This window comes from Panthera pardus, unplaced genomic scaffold (genome assembly GCF_024362965.1).
Source record: "Panthera pardus isolate Hobbes unplaced genomic scaffold, ASM2436296v1 HiC_scaffold_16, whole genome shotgun sequence".
NCBI classification, from domain to species: Eukaryota; Metazoa; Chordata; class Mammalia; order Carnivora; family Felidae; genus Panthera; species Panthera pardus.
In genome coordinates, this window is record NW_026526721.1 from 96,187,497 (window position 1) to 96,213,267 (window position 25,771).

Below are 25,771 nucleotides of genomic sequence, written 5' to 3' on the forward strand. Positions count from 1 at the left end.
TTCCTGTGGCTTAGACCAACTAAATTGCAGGCCTCTTTCTCAGAGCTTTTGTCCTCCTTGATAGGACTCTTGTGAATTCCAGAGCACTCACTTCCCTGGACTGGCTTCCATGCCTTACTCTTCCTGGTTCAGCATGGAGAACAGTGGTTCAGGGAACAGCTCAGGCATGATGGAATGCTTAAATATGACAACTGGACATATTAAGAAGCTATAACTGAAAATGTGCTTAGGGAAAAAGGAAAAGTGGAGTAACATCTTTGGCAATCCAACATCTACTCAGGGTTCGTTATGCATTGAAATGTGCCCTTCATAATTCTTATGTTGAAGTCCTTACACTGAGTACTTCAGAATGTGTACTTACTTGGAAATTATGTTGTTGCCAATGCAGTTAGTTAAGATGAGGTCATAATGGAGTGGGATGGGTCTCTAATCTGATATGACTGGTGTCCTTATAGGTAGGTAAAATGTGTGCACAGAGACACTCACACAGGGAGAATGCCATGTGAAGACTGGAGTTAAAATGGTCACTAGCCAAGGAACTATGGGAAGCTTAGATAGGTCTGGAACTGATCCTTCCCTAGCACTTTCAAAGAGATCATGGCCTGCCAACACCCTGATGCCAGACTTCTAGCTCCAGAACTGTGAGGCAATAAATTTCTGTTGTTTGGAGCACTTAGTTTGTGGTAATTTATCATGATAGATTTAGAAAACTAATAGAGGGTTGCAAAATGAAGGTTCTGAGGGTCAGGTAAGTGGCATTAATAAATGAAGCCTTGAATCTAAGCAATAAGGGTCCTGAAGAACTAGAATGTGTATGTTCTTCCTAAAGGTGGTCACATTCAAGATGGTAACCACCATCACTACCACCACCATCTGCTCTTTGACTTTTTGACCAGATGGATTATGATTTAAATGTTTTTGCCTAAACATGTGATATTACCTTATAAAATATTCAAGTTATTACTAAAAATGGGGTGTGTCCTGTTACCCTAGAGGAACAAAAATAGAAATGATGCTATCTTTGTTTCTAGATGGGTCTCCTTCTCCTGGTATGTTCTAGGAGGTATGTCATGTTCTAGACCATACCAACCACACCTGCATTGTTCCCATTTACCCATGCCTTTTCCCCTTTCCTTCTGTTTTGCTTGTCCAAGTCTAACCTTTCCTCATGACCCAGGTTCAGTTTTCTATGGTGCCTTCTCTGGCTCTCTTATTAGAATATTCACAATTTACTCTCTGTCTTCAATGGGCATACCTTTCATAAAGTAGATAAGACCCATGAACATTCAACTAAAAATATAATGTAAGACCCCAAAAGTTCTCTGTTATTAAAAAAAAAACAGGTCACAGTATTACTGAGGTCCACTAAGGAAGGATTTCCAGAGAAGGGCATGTGAAATGGGCAGAAGAAGAGGGTAGAGATTGCTGTGGGCTCACAAGTGTTTGCACACCGTTTCAAGATGGGGTGGTGGGCAACCAGTGCTGACCCACTGGGAGAAACTCTAAAAGTTACTGATGGCTGGCTGAAGTATTTACTGGTGATTGTGTTTTCTTGCAGCTTTTGCAAAACATGGTTGATGGCCAAAATGCAAAATGAATAGCCTGTTTTAGAAATTTTATGGAATAATAATTGCTTTGTATTAGAACACAGAAATAAAAGAAACTAGCACTGGGCCTTTGATATTCAATCCCCAGAAAGTGTCAAATGTCCATTTATTTAAAAAAAAAAAAACTTTTTGTTAATATTTATTTATTTTTGAGAGAGAGAGAGAGAGAGTGTGTGTGTGTGAGCAGGGGAGGGGCAGAGGGAGAGGGGGACACAGAATCTGAAGCAGACTCCAGGCTCCAAGCTGTCAGCACAGAGCCTGATGTGAGACTAGAACTCACGGACTGTGAGATCATGACCTGAGCTGAAGTCAGATGCTTAACCAACTGAGCCACCCAGATGTTCCTCAAATGTCCATTTAAATGAACTAGTTAAATCCTCTCAGGGTAAGCACTAACTAGAAAAAAAAGTGTAAATAATTCACAAATATTTTTCTTTCATTCATCAAAATCTAGATTCTACAATGTCAGGAGGCTAAATAAAGACTAGAACATAAACCATCATATATATGATATGACTATATAAAATGTTATGTTTTTTACTCTCTTCCTCTAACATATTTTTGGTACTTTTTTGAGCCTTCTTGCTTCATGTAGAGTACAAATTATTGCCCATGACTTACTCAGATGAAAAAACCTCCCATAGGGCCCTGGCTCACACATAAGGCACCATACACCCTGTGGCAATGGTCATTGTTGGCACAGTTATATTTCTTTTTGTAGTTCTTCCCAAAGGATCATTTTTGGGCATCCTGGAGGGTTGGAAGGACAAACAAAGCGAACACTACCCACATGCAAAACGTGCAATGCTGCTGTTACATGAAATAAGGGGATCGTAGAAAGGAAGATGTTTGCACTGTAATTGGACTGAAGCTAGAGAGATTTTTCATAAACTCCAAATATGATTCCAAATCCTCTGTCTAAAATTTGGGGTGCCTGCGTGGCTCTGTCAGTTAAGCATCCGACCCTTGATTTCAGCTCACGGTTTTGTGAGTTTGAGCCCTGTGTCTGCAGGGCCAGGTGGGGAGCCTGCTTGGGATTTGCTGTCTCCCTCGCTCTCTGTCCCTCCCCCACTCATGCTATCTCCGTCTCTCTCAAAATAAATAAATGAACTTTAAAAAAATTTTTTAATTAAAAAATAAAATAAAATTCTATAGTGACTTGCCATTGCTGTCAGATTAAGAACTCCAAACTTAATGAGACTTATGAGCCCAGGCACCAGCTGACTTCCTGTTGCATTAATGTCTCCCTAGTTGTAGTTTGCTCCACCAGCTGACCTTTTTAGGCTCCTCTGGTGAACCTCATTCATTCCCACTTCAGAGTCTGGCAGCAGGAGATGCCGTCAGTGTGGAATGCTCTTCCTTCACTCTTTATCCTGTTTCATGTCTGCTTGCTTTTCTGCCTTCAGCTTAAGTGTTACTTCTCCCTGGCCCACACAGTCTTCATTGTCCTCCTGGTCTGGCTGCCAAGCGCACGTTAATATTTAATTGGTAATTCCTACCAATATTTGTAACTTATGTCTGCTCTGAATACGGCTGTAAGTTCCACATGGAGCGACCAGAGTCTTTTTTAGTTTTTATATATTTTTTTATTACCATATCACAATGCCTGGCAGATTGCCTTGCTACCATTTCACGTATACCTTTTGAATAAGTGAATAAACATTGCTCAGGGGGTGCAAATAACTGGGACGCCAACAGGGGTCTTCCTACATTTCTCAGAGGGGGAAGTAAACTTGGTGTCCATGGCTCCAGTTCTGTGATCTGTGAGCATCTAATAAACTCCCCAGGATTTCTGGCAGTCCCCAACGACTTATATCTTCATCGACTCTCTGCATTCAGCTCTTGGGCTTGTACAAGTAGTTTCCTTTTTGTCTTTTATCTGCTTATGCTGAAAATGTGGCCTCTTCTCTAGTTTCCATGTAAAATCCACACACAGCACTCACAGGTATTTTGTCAGTTCTTCATCCATCATTTCTCCTCTTTTTGTCCTCACACCCTCCTTTCCTTTTCTTCTCTGATTTTCGTCTCTCTTCCTCCCTGGTTTGCCCAAAGAGCTCCACTTCCTTTTCTTCTTTTTCTTATGCAGAGCAAATAAATTCCCCCTAGCTCCTAGGTCCAAACCTGCACACACAAACTCAACTTTTTGCTCAGGAGAACAAGAAGGTTTTCTCTGTATCAAGATTTATCCTGCTTAGATATACATGGCATCATTCAAAGCAACTGTACTCTTGTATATGTAGATACAGCTTTTTTCTTCTTCAGAAAAGACCGCCTTGAAAAATACAGATGTGGTTTTCATTTAGTTCATTTCCTATTAGAAACCTCAAGAACTTAAGGAGTGGTGTCATGTGACCAGCCCCAGTCATTCCTTCCATTTTCCCAGGCTTTCCCAGGAGCTCCTGGGGGGCACCAGCACTGCCCAGTCAGAGGATCACAAGTGTCTCCATTCTGACAATCACAGATGCTGCCACATGTTTCCCATGGGTCTTTGGGGAACCAAATATGAAGACAGTTGGAGAAGGTGAATAAGCAGTGTAATATACTCATGATAGAGTGGAGGAAAAACAAACAAACAAAAACAAACCTGTCTTTCTATTAGAATGGATACCAGGTAATTAAAATCTCTGGTTTACAGACCACGAAAGAGTCACTGGCATGCTTCTAGGTTGGATGGCATAATCACTCCTGAGAGGGATTACTGATGCAGCTAGTTAGAGTGAGGGTCACTGAAGAACTGATAACAAGGTTCACTTGCAAAATTTACCTTATTCCTTCAACTCTCACACTCACATTTTCCCAGCTACCTAGACATCTGTGTGTATAACTGTCACCAACCCTAATGAGAAATACATGGAAACTTCCAGTTTGAAAACTGGGAAGAAAATGTAGGGGAAAAAAAATGGCATGTATTTTTAGTAGGAATGAATGCAACTAAGACTGTCTTGAAGGTGCCAAGGTATTTTGCATGGTCAAAGACTGATGAAGTCAAGCAAACAACTTTCTTTGGCTTGTTTGTTTTTTGGGAAGAGTTTAGTATTCCATTAAAAAATAAATTGGGAAAAATGCGACTAGAAGTTTAACTTGACTAAATACAGCTGTTGAGATGATTCCAGTAACCATTTTCATTGGCATTTTATCATAGCTGGCTAAATATTATAAAATTACATTTATATCACCTCCTCTATTTGCCCACCTACACAATTCCAGATGTCAATATGGAAACTTGGCTTCTTATTCATTTTTTCTCTCCTTTTCAGCTTGAAGATATTATGCAAAGGAGAAGGAAAGGGAAGAGAAGAACAAAAGGGATAGGAAATAAAGAAAATGGCAACATTGGTTAAAACTGACATTGTAGTAAGTTTTTTTTTTTAATTCTTACAGCAACTATAGAGGAGTAATTTTTAAAAAATAAACTTGGAAAATGAAGCTAAGGAAGTTTATTTTATTCTATTTTTGAGAGAGAGAGAGAGGGAGACAGAGAGTGAGCAAGAGAGGGGCAGAGGGAGAGTGAGAGAAAATCTTAAGCAGGCTCCACTCAGCATGGATCCAGATGTGGGGCTTGATCCCATAACCCTGGAATCATGACCTGAACCGAAATGAAGAGTCAGACAGTCAGCAGACTGAGCCACCCCCGCGCCCTGAAGCTACTGAAGTTTAAATAGCTTGCGCAGTATATGGATTATAGAAATTCGTCAACACTGGCAAACCAACACCATAAACTTACATTCCCCCAGGAAGTAGAATATGATATTACATAGTACAAGGATTTGCTAAATACTTCAAAAGCATCAAACAGAGCAATTATCCTGGAAAAGAAAATTGTAAAACAAACGTCCCACACCATAGCTGGATGATTTGGAAGAAGTCATGAATCCTCTCTTCCATATATAGTCCACTCATTTGTCATATGGAAATCTTCCTACCCTCCCTTTCGAGTGGATGGAGTCTCACAGTAACAAATGAGTCAACTTGAAATCTCTTCGAAAGAAATGGAGTTCTAATATGTGCTATTAAAATTAATATCTGGTGATCTTTAAATTGTTTCACTATAATTACTTGGAGGAATTTCTAAGACCTCAAAGTAAATATTTTCATTATAGACCAATAGATATTGGGCTAGAAAATCTACTCATTGGGAACACTAACCTTGCAGATCTCTGCAGAATGTTCTATTTTAATGTTCATTGCTACATTTGAAGAGCTGGTAATTTAAAAATATGGGTAATGAATGATTAGTCCCTTCTATTTATTGAGGTTTATAGGGATGTTTTTAAAAAAAGAATTTAATGTTTATTTATTTTTGAGAGAGAGAGAGAGACAGAGTGCACATGGGAGAGGGGCAGAGAGAGAGGGAGACACAGAATCCAAAGCACGTTCCAGCCCTCTGCGGGGCTCAAAGCCTCAAGCCCTGAGATGGACACTCAACCAACTGAGCCACTTAGGTGCCCAACGTTTATAGGGAATTTTAGGAAAATGTTTTTACTCCTCCCTTTTGTTAAAGAATTAGTGAATTAGTAGGCACTTACTTTTTTTTTTTTCCGATTGTTCTGTTTTTGTAAAAAAGAAAAACAAAAGAAGAAACGCAAAGATTTTATAAGCTTCTGCTTCAGGAACAGACTCCCCTTTGCAGGACCATGCAAACACTTAAGAGATCCTCAGAGTTTTCCAAAGCTAAAGAAGAGATCATCTTCTCTTCATTTCATCAACAAGCTCACTTTTAACATTTCTCTATTAATTTTGTATCCGAGATGTTTTATTCTGAAGTATTTGCGATAGATTTTTAGTTTCATTTCTCATGCTGCCATGTTAGGGATGAAGGGTTTGGAAGATGCGCATTTACCAATGCAACTTATGTAAGGGAAGTATTTACTTCCTAATAGTCATACAACATTTATTTGATCTCAATTGTATATAGTTGAGTCTGTCAAGTTGCAGGTCAATACAGTGGGGTCTCTCAACACCAAGTCGTAGTCATTTGTCCATTCATGCACTGAGTGCCTTTCCTTTGGAGAAACATGAAGAGGACCTGATTGATGAGCTCTCAGTCTAGTAAGGGAGACAGAACAGAAGATGGCTAACTCTAATTCAGAGAGAGAGAATGGCTTGAAATCCATCAAAGACATAAATAGTTGTGGCTAGACTGGAGCCATCAAATAAAGCTTCGTGCAATAAGCAGCAAGAGCCAAAGATGGCAGTTCAGCAAAAGGCACAAAGCTGATAAAAGCAGTAAGTAGCAAGTGGTTTAGTTTGCTGGAAATGATAAGCTGAGCAAAAAGCTGTGATTAGGATAAAAAGAAAAAGAGGATTTATGAGGGTCTGATTGTAGATGGTTGTCAGTACTAGATTAGAAGCGTGTGCCTATGTATCAGGAAATGGATGCCCTTAAAGTTTTTCCGAGCAGCAGAGAAACACAATCAGAGGCACACTTAAGGAAGATCCTCAACACTGTAACTAGTAATTTTGGGCAAACTACTTCCTATGTTCTGACTCAAGTTTTGCATCTGTCTCACAACCAGTATTAGTCATTTTTCTTCCCATATGCAAGGGGCTCAAAAGAAAATTTGCTTATATCATTTTCCAAGCTAATCACAAAAACTAAGAAAACCCTTTCATTACATATTTATAAGGTAAATTTAAAAAGAGAAAGAGGAAACAGTCAATATATTTTGGTTTTAGTACTGGGCAGTTTTCTCTCCTGCAAGCATACCTCCATTTAAAATGTAAAAGAAAAGATTTGTTAGCGGTATCGTTTTTTTCAAATCTTTGATATTTTCTCATGAGACACATAAAAAAAGTGTTATTGGCTATATTTACATCTTATGTAAAGAAAGAAAAGAAAAACAAATAAACAAAAAGAAGAAGCCATAAAGCAGTTCCATTAATTGCACTTTGTAACATGAATTCTTTCTTCCTTCACTGGGAATAGCTTGCCGGGGCCTAATGATTTATTTAAATGGAGGGATTTTTATAGGCCTAGAATATTAGGATCCTTTATTAACTTTTATGTTCTGGGGATAAACAAGAGACAGCACATCAAGTTTCCCAGGTAACACAAAATCTCCCCACCTAATCACATGTTCAGTGCAAAACCTCAGCATTTCTTTATGCACAGCAAATAAATTGGTTTGTCACCATACCAATTGTTTACTTTGTTAAAACGTTTTAGGGAGAACACATGTAAAAGAGAACTCATCACAGTAATTTACCAGCAGTAAAGGACAACTCATTACCCTTCTACCAGTACTCCGGGGTATGACTTACTGTCATTGCAAAGCGTGTCTCCCCAGCCAGCTGGGCAAGAGCACTCACTCCTCCCTTCTGGGCATCTGCCTCCATTCAGACAGTCCTCACAGCTCACAGGGCAATTGTGTCTGAAGGTGGGATCTAGGCTGACAGAACTATGACACCATCTCAGCTGGCCCATACTGTCTACATCACTGAAAATGGAAATGAAACCCTTCATTTCTCAAAAAGAAAGAAAGAAAGAAAGAAAGAAAGAAAGAAAGAAAGAAAGAAAGAAAGAAAGAAAGAAAGAAAGAAAGAAAAGAAAAAGAAAAAATGAAAAGATCTTTGCGCATGTTTCCTGAACAGTCTCAGAAAAAGACAATAGCAATAAAACCTTTTAAAAGAGAACTTTAAATATAGACCCTAAAGACTACTGAGAATGTTTAAGAAAGCAAAAAAGTAAAAAGAAATTACCATTGATTCTTGAACATGAAAATTATGTTTCTGGCACTTTGGTGTTATTCCTTCTAGGTTGTTTTAATACAAAATTGTGGTTTTTTCTTCCAGTAATATTTTTTGAAATTTTTTACTGAGATTTAATATACATGCAGAGAAGTCCATAAAACTCAAGTTCATACTTGAGTTCATACTTTTTTCTCCACAATGTAAATAAATAACCCCTTGTAATTGGCACCCAGTTCAAGATATAGATAACTACCAGTACCACAAAAACTCGAAGGTAATTTGATGATTTCTTAATCATTAGCCTCACAAATTGAGCATTATTCTGATTTCTATCACCACCGATTATTTTTTCTTATTTTAGAACTTCATATAAATGAATTTTACAAAAAGTATGTATTCTTTGGTATCAAGCTTCTTTCCCTCAGAATGTTTGTGAAACACCCATATTGTGTGCACTCTAGTTTGTTTTGTTTTGTTTTTATCTCTTTTTTTAGATTTTTTTTAAGTTAATTTATTTATTTTTGAGAAAGACAGAGACAGTGTGAGCAGGGGAGGGGCAGAGAGAGAGAGAGAGAGAGAGAGAGAGAATCCCAAATAGTCTTTATGCTGTCAGTACAGAGCCTGATGTGGGGCTCAAACTCCCGAAACCATGAGATCATGACCTGAGCTGAAACCAAGAATTAGATGCTTAACCCACTGAGCCACTCAGGTGCCCTGCTAGTTTATTTCTTAATGGCTGTGTAGGTTTCTATTGTGTAAATGTAACATAATGTGATTTTCCATTCTATTCCTTGGGGAAATTACCTTAATTTGAATAAGAATGGAGAGACTCGATTTCAGTTGTTTTCAGGACTATTCCATTTCAAATTTTGCTCCTGTTTCTAGGTGGGGTCTTTCAGACTTTCTAGTTGAAAGTCTGTCAGGTTTAGTAAGGTCTCTATTCTATCTCTTCTGACTTTGAGAAGCCAAAGTATCAGGAGTTTATGTAAGAAACATCAAAGCATTTCCATTTTTATGCAGACACATTTATTGATATTATTATTATGACTGACCATATCATAAATGTGTCTCTGCCATTTCAACCACCTCTTTCTACAGCAATCTCCAAGCTTTGATAGTATTAAAATACCACGAATAGGATGAGAACAAAAAGAGCAGTTCTGTTTTACAAAGAAAAGAAAAAAAAGAGGCAGCAGACTGGCTGCAAACTGTTACTCTTGAAAGAGGGTATGCTAATTTATTTTGATCAGAAGTGATTTGATGCTTCAGTTCTGTTGCGTGGATGTATAAGAGAAACTGCTCACATTTTAAAAGATATTTTTCTTGGTCCACTTGAACATAATGAACAATTGTTTTTTGGCATTTTAAAATGTAGAAAGAATCTAGATTTTAAGGCTATTTGAGGTAAATTTCAACTATGTAATAGTGACTTCTAGTGGAGCTGTAATAGTTACAAGAACCAGAAGGTCCCAGTACAACCCTTCTCCCGGTTATGCTAATATAAAGATCCTTTCCAGCTCCATTTCACTGTCTTGCACTTCAACATCCCCCCCACACCCTGTACTTCCACTCCTACACACACCTACATAACAACCGTTATTGTGCAAAAGGAAGAAAGACAAAAGATGTAGAATTTGACAGGAAGCAGTGAAGATGTAATTTGGGCCCCACATTTCTTGCTACCATCATGTTAAAAGACTCAAAGGCATTAAATATCGATAATGAAATTACAAAGAAGAGAACTTATGTGAAATACCGAAAAACAAAGAGGTGAGTATAATTAAATTCTTTCACTCACCAATTTTATGCAGGGCAGTCAGTTCTTGAATATGCGTTTCCTGTCCTCCTCATCTTCATCTGCGTAGGCGGTAGGCAGAGCGGTAGCAACATCAGGAAGCAGTTGAGGTGGGCTCTTGAATAGAAGGCCTGGAAACCTTACAACTTCCAATTCTTCTTCCTCCGGCTTGTCAGCATCTAAAGCTAAGGCCACACAGAAAAATGCCTGGGTACAACATGCTGTTTAAAAGAAGGAAAAACTGAGCAATGGTTGATGAGAGAAATGACAGAGTTTGAATCAGACAGCCAGGGCAGGGGGTGACTGGAAGGTGCATCTCTTTGAGAAGGCTCTTTCAAAAAGTCTTTTGTAAATGCAGGTGAGAAGCAGCAAGCACGGAAGTTGAAACCGCAGGGGACTGAACCGAAGGAAAAGGAAGGGCTCAGCCTGTGAAGAGGGAAAGGGGAGGGCAGGTTGAGTTAAGGGTCACGTGGTCTCCGTTTCTCTCCAAGAACAAGATGAGGGTGGAAATATTTAGAAAAGAAACAATAAAATTCTTCACAGTGACTTACAGATGCAAGTTTTCCCATCACTTCCAATTCTGGAGCCTTCCACACAGGTATAGTCGTATGTTCCCAACAGAGTTCATACACAGCTGGTCACAGACTCTACTGACATCCAGACACTCATCCACACCTAGGAAAATTTAAACAATGTTGTTTTTAGGTGTTGAGAGATAAGATAGACATTATGAACTCATGGGCATCACTGTGTTCCCCTTGTGACCTTTATTAGTCAGTAACAAGGTTTGTCCATATGGAAAGCATAGCTCCCAAACTCTTCTCAAGTATACCATGCCAATTATTTTTCTTCTACTCATTTCCAAGTTTACTGTAGTTCATCTACACAGACAAGTTCTTCCTGAAACCTTGATCACAAGATCTTGATGAAGAATATACAACTTAAAAGACATTCAATGGTCTCAGGCTGTGCACCACTTCTGCAGAATGTTCATCATTCTTGAATTATTCAGTATCTATGGTGAAGAATTTATTCCACATGTAATTCTGTACAAGGCTTATGGACAATTTTAGAGATGGAAGGCCTTGATCTCATGACTTACTAGTGGTGTATGTCCACATATGAGCCCAGACTTTGGTCAATGTGTTTATGATACTAAAAGTTCATTTATAAAGCTGAGTTTCTAAGTTTTGCTTCAGATTTTGGATACCTTTCCCATTTGGATGTGTGTACCCAAGTATGTACATTCACGCCATACAATCATCTCTTGGCTCACTCTACTTAAAAGCAGATGGTACGTGAAATTCAATTTTTTTTTTGGCCTTGTTAATTGGATGGAATGTGGTAAATGGTAATATACTCTACTGTGTTTAGAATATAGATACAGTTTTATATTCTTTGCTGTTATCTACACTGCAAGGCTAAGGAGCTTGGCTACCCATATGAAGAAACATACCTATCATCCTCAAAAGAATGTAGGGGAAGTTGTTTAAGCAAAGAAACACTATTCTCTCTAAAACGTTAAAACCTTCTCACGTAATTTTACTGTTATTAAAATAGATATCCATCCTCTAATCTTTGCTTCTATTTAAAAATTATGGATCAAAATAATGGTAATAATGATCATAAATGAAAAAAGTTTATATATTTAAGATAAGCTTTAAGAAATAAATTACACCAATGACTTACAAGAGCCATTTTTAATAGTATAAAGAGGTGAGTTAATCCTACTCACTAAATTCGCACTTTCCTATGATATTTAAACATATATATCATAAAACTGGTTTTAACAAATAAATCGGAAGATTATAAAATGACTCATCTGAAAGCTTGCATTAGGTAGATTAATTTCGGTTATGTAAAGGAATGTGGTACAAATCTGAACTGTGGCTCATGAACTGGCAATCCTTTTGCTTTGACTCTCTTAATTAAAATGACTTTGAGCAACCAACTTTAATTCCCATCAAGCTTGCCATGAGTGATTCTTATGGCAGTGTGCTATGGCCTCCCTGAATATCTCTCTTGCCTATGTATATTAAATTAGGTAAAAGGGATTATGGGCCAATGAATATTATACTAATAATAGCTACTTTTAGCAGAGTGATTTCTTGATGTCAATCACTGTACTAGGCACTTTACATTTATTACTTTACTTAATTTACCCACTAATCCTATTATTGTCTTCACTTTACTGATGAGGATCTGAGGCTCAGAGCAGTTAGGGTCACCCAAGTTCATACAATAGTGAATGGTAGAAGCACATACAAATCCAAGTCCCTTTAGTGTCAAAACCTTCCCTTTCCTCCCCTAACCCTCAGCCTCAGATGTTCATCCTGCACTGATTGCCACATCACATAATGATTTCATGTTCGATCTCAGGAATTTACCATCACATCCACAACCATCAGAAGTGATTCGAAAGCCTTCCTGACAACTGAATTCATAGCCTCCTAAATAGTTGAGGCAGAGTTGGGCACAGCAGGCTTCTCAACTCTCACATTCATCGAGGTCTGAAGGAGAAAAGGACATTTATGTTATTTAAGAGACCGGAATTGAACCAACCCATAGAAGTCGGTTAACTTCCAAGTTACAACTGTTTTACTGATCGTTTTCTGTTTCTCAAGCTACACAGTACAAACATCAAAGAAACTATAACACAAAAGGAATAAGGCCCACATTTGGGTTTGTTTCTTAAATGCTTCTCCTATGCTTGTAAAGCATGTAAATCATCTCCAAGTGCATTGATAAGCACAGGAGAAGAGATATCTGCTATTTTCCCAGTTTAAACAGCAATCTGACTGAATAAACAGAGATCAGAGGACAACAACAACAGCCAGGCTTGAGAAGAGACAAAAAATTCCACTTTGTGAACATTTTGTAGCTACAAAGAGGAGGCAGTCTTAGCCTCCATAATGTGTTCGTTCTTCCAGAACTTCAGATGAAAGAACAATCCCAAGTAAATGGAATTCATGTGACTGGCAAGAGAAGTGGTAACTGCAATTGAGAGAGAGGGCAGAAAATCATTTTAAATATTATGTTTTTAAATGACAGAGTATTTCAGGGCATTTGCTTGAACTATCTGATGATGCTTTGACTGGATGGATGAGTGGGATCTAGGGGGTTTTATCACCATTGGTGACACCATTACCTTGGCATGTCCTATCAGATAAACTGTTTTTAAAATAATTGTCTTTAAGTCTCCTTCAACACTATTATTCTAAAAGTTTACCATCTTGAATGTTGCTTCCTAAGACATAATTGCCTTGAGGAAATAAACATGCACCAGAAGATGTCCAATCAAAAGGTTTCAGCTGCAAAATAATCTATTTGACCTGAGTTTTGAGGTGATCATTTCTAACATAATTGGCTGAGGAGTGGTGACAGACTCTTCACCCACTATTTCCTTAGGCTACACAGCTGGGAATTGGGTGGTCAGGGTTTTTGGCTATCTGCCCTTGGTTCAGTTTGACCCCCTCTGTTTGTTCAGCTGTTAAGTTGGGTGGCCTTCAGTGCTGACTTTACTGAATTTCATTGTTCCATAACTCCATGAGCAGTCACAGATATAAAAGGTCAGTGTCTCAATTAACCTTGGAAAGGGTACCAATGTAAGAAATGTAGATAAGAAAAAAGAAAGGAAAAAAGTACAATCAATCAGCCAAGGTGAAGGGTCACCATAAAATATCTAAATGAGGGTCATTTGGACACAAAACATTCTTCCTCTTGCAAAATGTCACAAGCAGTGCTGCTCACAAAGTTCCTCGTGATATTTTTACCTTTTTTATATTAAACCTTCTTCTGCCCTTTGGATTAAAAATCATGAATATAGGGGACCAAAACTTTTTTTATTGCTTTTTTAAAATGTTTATTTATTTATTTTGAGAGAGAGAGAGAGAGAGAGAGAGAGCAAGCGAGCATGACTGGGGGAAGGGTGTTGGGTATGGGGGATCCCAAGCAAGCTTGGTGGTCTCAGCACAGAGCCCAGTGTGGAACTTGATCCCACGAACCATGAGATCATGACCTGAGACAAAACCACAAGTCAGACGTTTAACCGAATGAGCCACCCAGGCGCCACCCCCCCAATACTTTTTATAAAACTCAGTTTCATTTCATCAAAAACATTATACTTTAGGTTTTTCTTTTTTTTAATTTTAAGATTTTTTTCTTTTTTTTTTTTTTAAGTCTTCTCAGATACCACCAGAGCCTCTAAACATACAGGTCTTAGGATTCCCTGTTCTCAACTAGCACACAGCACAACTGCATCACATAATTGGAAAATTAGTTCCTCCATCTGACTATCATTTTATGATCCATTTTGGATTTTTCTTCTATTATCATTCCTCTGGGTCTATTTCTAGCGTGTCTCATCTGTAACATCCTCAGTCTGGAACTCACCTGAACATCCTTTCTGCCTCATAAGTCTTTCTTAAAATGCCCTGTCTCTTCAACTTTTGCATCACCTGTTCCCCAAATTTCTATATATTTTTTTCTGATCTTATTTGGTGAGATTTTTGCTTGCTTATTTTTCCCTTTTAATTTTCCTCATCTCTATTTTTTCTGACATAAGCCAATATGCCAAATGTTGCAGTGTTTCAGAGAAATTCATCTGTATATAAAATTGTAGCCCTAGTAATAATAATAATAATAATAATAATAATAATAATAATAAAAGAGTGTCAACAAGGCAAATGTAGCAAGGCAAAATAATTTAACATTTCAGCTCTAAGTTCAAAAAAGCATCCAAAGTAAACCATAAGGGATGCCTGGGTGGTTCAGTTGCTTGAGTATCTGACTCTCAATCTCAACTCAGGTCTTGATACTAAGGTTATGAGTTTGAGCCCCATGTTGGACTCCATTCTGGGCATGTAGCCTACTTAAAAAAACAACAGAAAACTAAACCATAAAAGAACTTGAGCTTTTATATTTGTTCCCCATATATGACCACTGAATAAAGCTCCAAAGGTTAGAAATAAAAAAATATTTCCTAACAATTACCAATTGTTAAATTTAGTGAACTTACTGCGTGTCAGGCACTAATATTTTGGATAGCCACTTAACACGTCTCTAAGTTTTAGCCCTAATAAAATTTGCATTTGGCTAAGACTGAACATTTGCAGATTAGATGACTGATTTTCACATTTATTTGTATATTCAAATATATTTTGAAAAGCTAATCTTAAAATAAGCTAAAAAATTATTTAGTTTCCTTTATGCATGAATGTTCTTATAAAGCGTCCATGGCTTTAATCTGTTCTCAGGCAAATAAGCAAAGTATATGTATGTATACTCCAAACAAATCATTGCCTTTACTCAAGTGAATATTTGGACTTAAGGAATGAGTATTATTTATTGTTGGAAGATGAAATAAACTTGAGCCATAAACAGTACAACTTCATGCTGACTGCTGAAATATTATAAATATGTACTTTTTCCACATTTTTACCCTGGCAGATGTTATTTTTTTTCCTAGCTGTAAATAAGAGCTTCACTGAATTGTACTTTTCAAAGAATAAGGAAAGACACCAGATTGTAAGTTGCAGAGGTTTAGCAAAATTCCAGTTTCTCTTATCCAACAGTCAAAAGAGAAAGACAGGTAGAAAGGAAGAAAGGGAGGAGGGAAGGAACAAGGGAAGGGAGGGAAGGAGGGAGGAAAGAAGAAAGTCTTTTATATTTTCCAGAGATAAAAATGTTAGCAAGGTAGAAAAATATAAGCGTATTGGCAAGGGAAGTAATTGGTTTCATTAAGTTAACCACTGTAGACTGGGAAAAATGCTGAAAGCAATGTTGGATCAAGAAATATGTGTAATGACATTGTTTTGGTTAAATAATTTATGAAACCAGAATACTTCAAAATCCCTTTAAGTTCACTCTGTCATGTTATAGTGCCAAAATAAAAGATCCCAAATACTTTGACCTCTGTAATTCACCTCTTCTTTTATGATACTTCAATTTGTCTCTAACCACATTGAGTAGTATAAAATGGTCAAAGATTTTTTTTTCAGATTCATATTATAATTTTTAAGAAAGGTGATATAAAGTATTCCAAAAGAGAACAAGCAAATAGGGTATTACAATTCCTGAATAATGGCAAATTGCTTGAGGGGCTTAGAGTTTCTCTCAGAACCAAAGTACATGGTAATACAGTTTGATGCTCACTATTCCTATTTTAGTAGATATTCCTTTTTCTCAGAAGCTTTGGATTAAACATTTCATATGGAACAAGGTTAAGGTGGAGTTTATTCTTATTTTCCCATATGATCAAAGTCTAATAATATGTTGGAAAAATTATTAAGAATGGGCTTGAGGTGGGATTTCCAAACAATAATATCTTTTAAAGTTTTCTTTTGGAATATAGCTACTTGCAATACCAAAGTTGCACATGCACCCAAATCATCACCAAGCTGAAAATCAATGGTTTAGTTTCTGCTTGAGGTAAAGCAGGGTGCATATGTTGTTTGAATCATAAATTACATTAAATGGTTAGATAGGCCCTGCAAGATTTTCTTGACATAAAACTATTAAGTCGATATATTTTGTTAAAATGTTTTAAATCTTTAATTTCAAAATAAATACCTAAATATAATGATGTCTTCTGCCAAGAAATCTTTCTTTTACATTTATCCAGTAGCCAGAGATACTATTCAATTCACTTCTCCTTGCATACTACAGCCACAAATGTGTATTAGAGATGAAAGGGCTAGATGAATCCAGGGCAAATTCTGAAGATGGCATTTACCATACATTACCTATGCATGTTTTCTCATCTGAATCAAGCTGGTGTCCATGGTTACAGGAACAATGGGGGGCCCCCCCAAGTACATGCTCTCAGTGATGGGAACAACCACCATTGTTCTCTTTACAGCTATTGACAATTTCCAATGCAATCCCTTTCCAAAACAAGCAAAAGAGAGTTATTAGCATAACAACAGGGAAACCTGAATATATGTTAATAATGGGTACACTCTGTTAGGAGGATGACAAACTTTATTGGAAATTTATCAACACTCTACACATATAAAACTGAGGGCTATTAGGCATTGTAAATGTCTATACCTTATCAAAAATAAACCTATAAATAATGTTAAACTGATGAAGTGATACAGAAAAGTAATGAGTCCACCAGTGGTTATTAAACACTCTTCTTAAAAGACAGTTACCTCTGGGAATTTTCAGTATTTTCAGGATATAAAAAATACGCACATTGAATCGATGATCAGAACGCAAGCAGGTTGTTTGCCAGTTGACGCATCTGTTCTCAAGCTAATGGTATGTTATTATCTGTCTTTTTTTAGAGGCTGTAAGTACATGAAAATAATGTTAAAAATAGCCTTACAAAAGTATGATCACAAAACCAAAGAATGAGCTGATCATACGTAGTAACTAGTATCGTGTTGATGTGCTAATTAGTTTTGATATATATGAGCATCACTTATTACATAAACATACTATGACTTTGGAAAACAATTTGCTGATCCTGGTACATGAAACTAACTATAGGCATTTAGGGGGACACTGGCCTCAGCATATGGATACCAATTGTCCTAAGCACACAGGCATTGTAATCAATCATTTTCTAAGTGAGGAAATGAGAAATAAAGAATGCTTTGAATCATTGTTAAAAAATACAGAATCTGGGTATTCTGCTATTTTCACCACTGGCCACTATAGTTCTTCATTTGTGTTGCCTGGACCCACCTCTTCTTAATAAGAGTGTTTATATTGGTTCATTTCCTTCCATTCTTAACTACTGAAGAAGAGAGACAGGAAAGAAGAGGAAAAGGGTACTAGGGATTCAGTACCCTCGAAGGCCTGTATCAGCATTCAAACGGTCTTGATCCCTGCTGCAGCGCCTGTATGGTGATAGCTCCCGGGCCCCCAGCCTCAGTCTCTGGTAGGCAGCGGGCCTATGTGCTCCTCTGCAGAGCACTCAGCGCTCATCCTGTCATTGGGCTCATCCCTCTGTGCCATCATCATCCTGCATTACCCAGCTCATCGCAGATGTTCAAAAATAGGTTTCAAATGATTGAACAGACAAAAGGATTATGCTAATCAATTTGTTATTGAAAATAAGGACCCCTTTGGGTTTAGAACCAACTACTTTAGCACTGAGGGAAATTCGAAAGCTAAAGGAAAGATCAAAATAATGAAGAGGACTGATATTTTTATAATATATTAACATATACTCTTTAAGGAGACATACTTTAAATCACGGCTCCTATTCTTGTTATTTTCTGTGGACAATGCAGTTCTAAGACTGCTGGTGGTAATTTAATTTAAATATAAATTACATTGTTGTAACCTTTATTAAAGAATACATGAAACTAAAACAAGTGAATACTTAGATCTATTATAACTGCCCACTAGAAGTAAGCTGAGATTTTGCGTCCTTGATACTGGTGTTAAATAATTCTCAACCATCTTACTTTAAAAAAAAAAAAAAAACTTTAAAAAAACTTTAAAAAATGATCCTTGTAGTTTGTCACAGATAGCAAATAACCATTATTTATTCAACATATGAAGTGTACACTAAATTGCTTGGTAATCTGGGGAAGTCTTATTTAACCATGCTGGATCTGGAATTTTCCAATTTATTTATATACTTTTTTAAAGTAGGCTCCACGTTCAGCTTGGAGCCCAATGTGGGCCTAGAACTCAGGACCCTAAGATCAAGACCTGAGCTGAGATTAAGAGTCAGATGATGAACTGACTGAGCCACCTAGGCACCCCAGGAATTTTCCAATTTCTAATCATGAGTCAGTGATAGTGTATTTATACCACTCCATAAAGATTTCATGTTTATGCTATACAGTGTTTTGAGACCCTCTGAGGAGAAATTAGATAAACACAAAACATTGTTTTCCTAGGAAAAAACTAAAACAATATTTTCCTAAAATATACTTGTTATCCGAAGGACACATAATTCATCCTTAAACATTACCGTGTTCTGAAAACACTTCCTCCACCTACAGGTTTTGAAGCCACCCAAAACACCAGTTTTCACCAAGAAAGTTTTGTGTGTCAGTTAGTAAATATTGAGGCCTAGTGAGACCTGCACAAAGAACTTAGCCAAATATTCTCATAAGGGAAAATAATGTAAAAATACACTTCTACCAAATGTATTCAACTCTAGGGCAAATTGCCCTACCAAGTAAATTCTACCGAAAGCCTGTACCTCATAAGTCATTAGCAATAATGGCCCCCTCTTTCATGACAACTAAAAATGTACCAGTCAGACTGCAAGAGATTTTATTTCAGACATTTGTAAAGAATACTCATTTCCTAAACCTCCTAAACCTCTGGCCGCATTAAAAAGTCAAAATATTAATAAGAAAGAAAAACTCATCCACATTTCTCTCTGCTTGAAAGGACTCCTCCGGGCACTGAGAGAAAGACTCACTTCAGAAGTTGTATCGTAATTAGCAGTTAATTCTTCTCTCCTGTCCTATTAGTTTGCTCTTGAAAAGACAAATACCACCATAGCAAAACTGCCTTGTCTTTAAGCAATAGAAATATACCATCAGAACTCACGGCTACACTGGCAACCCAAGCATTAAAGAAACATAGAATTTTGTGCAGTGGAGACGAATTCTTTAAATTCTTTAGTGACCCTAAAAATGTCTCTTCATGAGACAGCTTAGGGAAAAACACAAATTTGTTTATTCTATTTATCACTATCATTCCTCCTTGATTAAATTAATAAGTAGGCACACACTGTATACAAATGCATGAGAAAGTTGAAAGGACAGTATATTTGGAGCCTAAAGACCCCAGTTCAAGTCCCAGTGCTGTCACTTACCAATTTTGTGTCATTGAGTTTTTGGCTCCAACATTGAATTGATAGTTTTCTAAGGCATGGAGAACAGGGAACAGCATATTTGGAACTGAGACTGGAAGTCAGCAGTTCTGTTTTGTAATGCCTATCAGTCAAGCAAGTGGAGACAAGGAGTACACAGTTTGATATATTCACATATAGTGAACGGAAGAAGAGAAATGAAATATAAATTGAACATTTAGAGAGGGGAAAGAGATGGAAAGGAAACCAGGAAAATGTGAAAACATGGAAAGAGAAGGAAAATGTTTTGCGAAGAAGAAGGTTGGGGGCACCTGGGTGGCTGAGTTGGCTGAGTCCAACTTGATTTCAATTTAAAATGAAGAATAAGCGAGACATAGAAAGGTTTAACTTCTGGCACCTGGGTGACTCAGTCCATTCAACATCTGGCTCTTGATTTTGGCTTAGGTCATGATCTCATGGTTCATGAGATTGAGCCCTGTGTAAGGCTCTGCACTGACAGTGTGGAGCCTGTCTGGGATTCTCTCTCTCCCTCTCTCTCTGCCTCTCCCCTGCACACGTGTGCGTGCTCTCTCTCTCTCTCTCCAAAATAAATAAATAAACATTTAAAAAAACAATAAGAACAGGGGTTATTCAGGTGTGTTGAATGCTGCTGACAGGTCAAGTTGGATAAAACCAGAGATGCTAACAAGCAGCCGGGCAGCATGGAAGCTATGGATGACTATGAGTGGGTAGAGATGAGATGTGATTAGTCTTGGACAATGGGAGAGTGCAAGATGAGGAGAAAACATTGGCTAAGTGATAAAAAAAGTTTGACGAAGGGGATCAGACTGAAGCTATAGTGGGGCATGGGCTCATAGGAGGGTACTTTAAAGACAGGAGATACTGGACCATGTTGATAGGCTGATGAGAGTGTTCCATTAGATAACTGCAATAGCAAAGATACTGAGATAATGAGAGAGAATGGAATCTGAAGTACAGTAGAGAAAGTGGCCTTTGATAGTACTAGGACCACTTCCTTTATATGAACAGGGGTGAAGTCTTTTTCATGAGATCCTATGGGGTATTTTGGGTCAATTGCTAACTTGACTGGTAGTTTGCATTCTCTTCCCTGATGACGTAAGAAACAAGGTAAGGATAAAGGCAAAAACAGGGGTAATATAAAAATTTGAAGCACAAAGAGAAGGTGTTCGATGAGGTTTTGATGAGGATAGAAATAGACATATTCGGATAGTATAGATTGTTCTAGTCATGCTGCATAATCATTGGAGATTTATGGTCTTGAATTCAAAGTAAAACTAATTAACATGGTTGTGTTTGGAACACAACACAATTTACCTGGTAGAGAAAGAAGGGAGGAAGTCAGTGACAGAAGGGCAGAGTCTAAAGATGAAAGAAAATGCATTGTTGATATACCCTGATTACATAAGAAGAAGCAGAGGTGGATAAATCAGCCAAAGAAATAAGAAGAAAAAAAAAACTTCTGTCATTTAAAAGAAGAGGGAAGAAGTGGAGGAAGAGTGAGTTAGAGAAATATCGAAGCAGAGAACATGGAATTTGAGGGAATTTGTATCAGATAATTTTAAGCTTAGTAAAGCAGAAAGTGCATTATTCATCTATAGGTTGAGTAGTGGACCAATGGAGAAGACATGAAACAAAATAGATATAATAGCTATTAATAACAGTTGTTAATTCCACATATTAACATTTTAATATATTCACAATAAGAGCTCTATTAAATTGTATAATGGAGCCTAGGTGAGGAAAGGCTAAAGTTAGATGACATGGACCATCTTTTTTTGAGTAAGAAGAAGAAAAGGGGTACACAGATGAGCCAGTGAAAGAGAATGCAGTCAGAAGAAGCTGCTTAAAGCTCTTCATGCCTCTTTAAAGGCATGATGGAAAGGGGCCCCTGGGGGGCTCAGTCAGTTAAGCATCCGACTTCGGCTCAGGTCACCATCTCACAGTCTGTGAGTTCAAGCCCCGTGTCGGGCTCTGTGCTGACAGCTCAGAGCCTGGAGCGTGCTTCGGATTCTGTGCCTCTCTCTCTCTCTGCTTCTCCCCCACTTGTGCTCTGTCTCTCTCTCTCAAAAACAAATAAAATGTAAAAAAAAAAAAAAAAAAAAGCCATGATGGAAATGAACAGAAATGGGAAAGGGAGAAGAGCTGATGTGAAAAATACACATTAGAGCAACCGATGTGCCAGGAACGCTATTTCAATCACGAGTTGCTCCTGTACGTCACCACCACTAGCTCCTTTTCCTGGTATTTTACATTGGAGTTATTAGTGTTCAATAAATACTGCATGGCAGAGGTGATGAAGGTAGACAGACTCCTCACGAAGGAGAGCTGTGGGTCCAAAAGAGCCCTGGATCACAAGCCTTGAGACAGTCCTTACTGTGCACACTGTGGTCATTATGACAACCATTTTCTGTGGAGTCTGGGCCCCTGTTTCCTCAAACCACAATGAGGGTATTGGACTTCTAAGATCCCACTCTTACCACACCCCAGGGGAAAACATTTCCAGAAGCTTCTGCCTTGGCAAGTTATGCAGTACAGTTCTTTTGTTTATTACTCTTGTTTAATATTTGTAAAATGCAACACATTTCCTGGGCTTCTATTGCTGCCACTTACTGTAACACTGTTTTCCATCTGCTCCCAGCTCGAAGCCGGGGTGTCAGGCACACGTGAAAGGTCCCATTGTGTTCATGCAGTGACGGCTGCAGTGAGCCAGCCCTTCAGCACACTCATTTATATCTACAGAAAGAGATACACAGCAGCTATGTTTTCAGGGCTCAAATCGACATTTATTTGTAAACTATAAACATGAGCTAAAGCGTCTCCTTCCTCTCAACCCCAGACATCAAGCATAACAGTGAAATACCACACAGGCACATTTGCAAATTATAAACCAACTGCTAATTGTATTTTCTCAAGTGCTGGTCTAATGCTCTCAAATACTTCTATCAGAATCTACTAATATTTATTAATTGGGAGAACGAGAAAAGGAAATAACTAAAAATTATACCTTATCTGTTCCCTAATAATATAGGGAGAAGTCATCATAATTTTCCTTTAGGAATATATATCACATTCTTAACCAAAAATGGTATCTCCCTCATTTAAGGTAGACAGGACATGTGGACCAGGCAGATTTGGGGCCTTCCTATGTAGCAATCCATGGTCTATGCTCTACCTGATTGCCACAGGGCAGTGCCATTTAAACAAGGATGCTCCCTCCTTGTCCTGACACTGAGAGCCTGTTCCATTCAGTGTAACTTCATTCTGTGGTCCAGATAGTTCCTGTTCTTTCCCTTCAAGTCAATAGGTCTCAACATCATTTTCCCAAGGAGTACTTATTCTTGTACTGTCCTGCGTGTCATCTGCAAGGGCATTCATGAGAGATACTCATTCCTCTGAGATATTTGTAAAACTCTAAGTGGACAGTAATTTGGGGGATAGACTTTCTGGGAATAATGAATCAGACACTAAAATAAAATTTTGAAAGAGATTGTATCTAGATATATATAGATAGCTGTATATATCTATACACGTATGTATTTGTCGAGTTTCCACAAATATTTAATAAGGCCCTTGTCTGTGTCCGGTGCTAAGTTAGGTAAATGCTGTGTAAACAGAAGACCAAGGCAGAAATGGTGTCTGTCAGAAAAGTATATTAGCGACATCAACAGAAAATTGTATCTTAGTTTTGGCTTAAAGAAGAAAAAAAATAACTATGCAGTAACTTTTAGACCTAATTCTTTTTCAGTTTCTCAATGTGTTTATCCATCCCATAAGTCAGGAAATATTTTGGTATTTTCATAATTAATCCAAATAAACTGTTTCTCATTTCATGAAAATGTCATGATAAAAATGAAGGATTCTGTGATTTCTCTGAAGTTATTAAAACAAAGACTGTCCCACAGGAATGATTTCATTTATTAGTTCTGGTTATGGAATAATTTGTCACTTTCATCTTTGAATTGAAGCATGTCTGTTTTGCTATTTCTAGGAAACAGAAATATGTAACCTTGTATTTATAGTTTCTTTCTTTTTGGTTTTAATTATTTCTCACTTCTGAGAACACTCATTTGCACATACTTGTGTTTCAAAGGTTATCCCCCACTTTCTGTAGCCTGCAATGAAAAGCACCCTGTGTAGTTATAGAAGGTTTTGAATATTAATTCTGGAATTCACTTCATAATGAGAAACAGAAAACAAAAGCATTAATTCTGAAACTACACCAGACCGTTTCTTTTGTAACTGAAATTTCACTGAGTTGTTATAATTTCACAAAAATACCTTTCGGAATGATCAAATGCGATTATAAGTGTTTTTTTTTTTTTAAAGCATAAATGAAAACACCTTTCTCCCAGCAGTTCTGACTATTCAAAACTGAATTACAACAAGATTTCAAACAATTACACGATTAAGCCATCAGCTTCAACCTTCTACCTCCACGGACCTTTGTGTCTTCAGACAGCTGGTACCCCGGGCAAACAGACACACCTGGCCACACCATTCTCATCTGACAGATGTGAGGACATCCATTCCCACCTGCGCAGGGGTCCATCTCTGAAAGCAATTAAGCAGTGGTAGTTTATAATTCATTAACTTCATAAAGATATACAAGGTGGAAGGGTGGAGAAAGGTAAAGAGGGAACTGGGCCCATGGGGTTTCTCATCTAAAGATGGTAAGGACTCTGGAGAGTCTTTTCCCACTTTCAGAAAGAACTAATCCCATAAAAAGTTTCCATTTTGTGATCTGAACTCCGAAATCTCAACAGATTTAAATATGGACTCGAGCCAGAGAAGAATTACCTTAATTTCACTCTTTCCAGAATATGCCTTCTGCCCTCTGGTACCAAAAGTTCAACAGAGTCAGCATGAACACTACCATATACTCTTTTATTTTCTCCTTCTCTCCCAACCATTTTACTCCTTTGGTCATCAGAATCATCTTTTATCTCCTCTGGGTCACCTTTGCCTTTGGATAAACAACCATGGTGTGAGAAGAAGGGAGGCTGAAGCAACAGAGGAGAGTCTTAGCCATAGCTCCCATAGGTGGGGGAGATGGAATATAGTTCAGATCCCACTGTAATTAAGTCATGTGGCCTCCTTTTCACCCTTGCTTGCTCCTGTCTTAATCAGTGTTAGTCAAATTCTCTGGAAGTCTGGAATATTGTGAAGTCATATATCCTATCAGGAGTACCTCAATATAGAGCTTATTTGTTGATTTTGACAAGCTGCTGGGGTAGAACTGCAGAATTTCTGCTCCTGTCCTCATACTTTTTTCCCCCTATAATACACAGAGTATAAAAATCAAAACAATATATAGAGCCACTCTGTCCCCACATTGGCCTAGTTGTAACCCAACCACTACCACAAGTAAATGCTTTCATTAGTTTTTTGGGGTTTTTTTGTGTGTGAATCATTTCAGACTTTGTTTTCAAAAATGTAATACATATATGCACAGCTATATATATATATATATATATATATATATATATATATATATATATACCTTTCACAGTTACAGTACATAGTATTATACTTTTTGCTTTTATGATATAGAGAAATTAAGTTGAAATTGTAGATTAATTTGGGGGAGTATTGTCATTTCAACAATATTAAAGCATCTGATCCATGAACATGAGATGTCTTTCCATTTATTTTAGGTATTTAATTTGTTTCAAAATGTTTTATAGTTGTTAATATATAAGTTTTGTACTTTTTTGTTAAATTTATTCTTAAATATTTTATCCCTTTTGATGCTGCTGCAGATAGAATTGTTTAATTTCACTTCTAGATTATTCATTGCTAGTATATAGAAAACCAATTGACTTTTATGTGTTCATTTTATATCCTTCAACTTTGCTGAATTTCTTCATT

General features: G+C 37.5%; 1 pseudogene; it reads right to left on the minus strand.

Moving 5' to 3' along the window:
• The window catches only part of LOC109262102 (EGF-like and EMI domain-containing protein 1), a 196,698-nt pseudogene that overhangs the window by 107,641 nt on the left and 63,286 nt on the right, over positions 1 to 25,771 (minus strand).